Below are 2816 nucleotides of genomic sequence, written 5' to 3'. Positions count from 1 at the left end.
GAAGCAGCCGAGACACTGAAGTCACCAGTTCAAAGGCTGAGGAACAAATACAGCAGCGACCAATACTTGAGTTACTTTCCTCTGTCACCGCAAGAGCTTGGAGTCTAGGTGGAAGGTAACAAATTTGAAACGGAACATTGACAAAAATATTTTTCAACTGAAAAACTATAATCTGAATATGCACTGGAAAAAAATTTTTGGCAATGAACTGGGTCCTCCAGATGTGACAGGAATGCAGTGATTTGGGAGTCCCTCAGAGACAGCAGCACAGATGCAGTCCATCTGTTGCATTCCATAGAAGACTGATCCTTTAAGGACCAGAAATTTTCACAAAGGAAAGAAAATTCAACTTAGATTCTGCAAAATCTAACAGCCCTCATGTGGGAACCCAAACTTTCAACTCCAAATAAGTACACAATGGAGTGTTCTCTGATTTCAGGTACCAACTGAGATGCAGCAGCTGAAACCTCCAGATGTTTCTTTAAGACAACTTCTTCAGTAATGACTTACAACTACTTCAATTATTTTACATTTCCATCCTCATTACCCTGGAGATCAAGGCTGGTCCATCGGTGATTTCAAAGGCAAATTTCAAAAGAAATATTCTCAATTCAGACAGCCCAGCTCTTTTCCCCAGCAGGAAAACTCGCCATAAAAAAAAGCACCTACCACCTCAACTTTTAGAGCTGAATAGGCAGAACTTCATTACTCTGAAGCCATGGCTTCGAGGGGGTGGATGGTGTTTTTAATTCAAGTTAGCCAGAAGGGGACAAAATCCTTGGAAAGCAAGAACACCTGCTTTCTCAGAAACTAACAGGTTCAGGTGACCTCTCAAGTTTTCTGCAGTCTAACTTGAAACACCAGCTCTTTGTCTGTCCTAGAATTGTGCCACACATTACAGTACCTAAAGTGACAATAACAACTTCGTTTTCCCTTGGAAACTGCAAGGCCAAAAGGCTCCCTACAAGCACAATCAGAAGTTAAAAAGGTCAATTATAGATGGGAAAATATTGTAAAACAGATAAGGTGAGAAATTCTCCTGGTAATAAGACAGAACCAATGTTTGGTTTTTACGTAATAAAGACTTACATTTCAGTTAGTACATGTCATTTGCTGAATATGTATTTTTACTGCACAATTTTCCCTTCATATTGAAAAGATTACAGCATATTATGTTAGACGCAATTTTCTGTCCACAATAAAAGGATATTTTCTCAGTCTATACATTTCCCCTCTTTCAAAATTTGCTTTCCATTATGAGTAGTTCATATGTGATAACATAAAATATACTGTTCACCGTTCCTCCCTGCTTACCAATACAAAAGGAATCTGAAGAGCACTCCAATTTCAACTCCCTGTCGAGGCATAAGCTAAGACTTTATTTTTGGCAGACAAGCTGCTCCTTCATTGAAGAAACAGTTATATATCTCCATTTAAAAATACTGATTAGCAAATCTCATAGCACTTTACCAACACATGCAGTCAAAACATCACTGAGACTAGTGTGTTTCTCCCAAACTGAAGGATGTTGAAAAGTTAAATGATTCACCAACAGCCGATCTAAAGATGAGAACTCAGCAACTGATGGTTTATTGTTTAAAGGATTAAATCTAAATAAAATACTCAATACACAAGCTTCAAAGCACACATTATCTTCAACATCTTATTTCCAATTAGCAAGTCAAAATAAAGGAGGCAGAGGGAACACTTGGCTTCAAAAGCAGAGCTCTGGAAGAAATCAAAATTTTGGTTGTTCTGGGTCTCATTTAAGGCTGCTATTTTCCCAAACTGCTGAAACGGGCTAAGATGGAAAGATTATTCTCCCTCAAAGGGGAGAAAATAGCAGACATGCCACCACGTGATTGAGTATTACATCATTTGTACTTACAACAATACCGAGCCAGTCTGGCAGTGAAACTTAAGACATCTTCTGTTGCCTTCAAGGAAGGACAGGGACGTGCCGTAACAGCAGGCTAACAGGGAAGAGGTTAGAAAAGGCTCAGCTCAGGATTCTACTTGGCATGAGATTACAAAATGCTAAAAATCTTTCATTGCAAATCATTTCTAATATGAAGATTGCGTATGAAGACTGTGGCACGCAAACAAAATCCCAGTGACAAGCATCTGCAGCGATAAGACAGCTCTTCAGGGGAACTTTTACCGATTTTTAAAAGGCTTGTGCTTAATTAAGAGGTAAGAAATCATTATCAAGACCACTTTCAAGATATGAGGACAGGTCAGGTATGAGAATGAACCCTGTATTTCCAAAACAAATTTGAAAGGTAATATTGTTTCTCTGACATACCTTCACTTTGTACTTGTAACATCAAAAAGTGCGAGACAAAAAAAAAAAATGCAGAAGACCTAGAACATGATGAAAGTGGACACAGCTTTAGAAGGCTTCAAGAGAAAATAATATTTACAGACAGAAAGCACAGAAGTGCTTATAGGTCTCAACACACTGGCTTTTTTTCACCCTGTTTCGCATTACTGATCTTAATTAACTATTTAATAATACGAATTTGTCTAAGACATCATTCTTACTGCATTAAAATGCAAATACGCCATCTTCAAAATTATTGTAATGAAGAGGAGCATTTAATTTTCTAATTGACTTTGAAGTATTAAAATGCAGAAAGCGTTAGTGATGGCTACAGCCAGGAATATCTTTCAGTGACCGGATCAAAAACATCAACCATAATTGATCTATTTTTTTTCTTCTCTTTTCTTAAAGGGGGTGGGGGTGCAGGGAAGGAAGGGGAAGCGTCTCTTCCACATCCCACACCACATCCAGCACATCCTCTGACAAAAGCAAG

The sequence above is a fragment of the Eurypyga helias genome, unplaced genomic scaffold (assembly GCF_000690775.1).
Source record: "Eurypyga helias isolate BGI_N326 unplaced genomic scaffold, ASM69077v1 scaffold18737, whole genome shotgun sequence".
Taxonomy (NCBI): Eukaryota; Metazoa; Chordata; class Aves; order Eurypygiformes; family Eurypygidae; genus Eurypyga; species Eurypyga helias.
The sequence above is the reverse complement of the archived record's forward strand: the minus strand, read 5'-3'. Positions refer to the sequence as shown.